Raw genomic sequence first — 225 nt, 5'->3', positions numbered from 1 at the left:
TACTCAGCGCGATCCCCATCCGCCCCCGGTGCCTTGCCACCGAGAAGCTTCTTGACTACCTCAGTGACTTCAGCTTGGGTGATGGACGAGTCCGCCTCTGGGCCCTCAGCCTCTGCTTCCTCATCGGAAGACATGGCGCCGTGATTGAGGAGATTCGCGATAATTGCACAACTTTGTTCTTGTTCAATTAATTGTTGTAAATGTTTTACCGGACAGCCAGTTGAG

This window comes from Monopterus albus, unplaced genomic scaffold (assembly GCF_001952655.1).
Source record: "Monopterus albus unplaced genomic scaffold, M_albus_1.0 scaffold99.1, whole genome shotgun sequence".
NCBI lineage: Eukaryota > Metazoa > Chordata > Actinopteri > Synbranchiformes > Synbranchidae > Monopterus > Monopterus albus.
The sequence above is the reverse complement of the archived record's forward strand: the minus strand, read 5'-3'. Positions refer to the sequence as shown.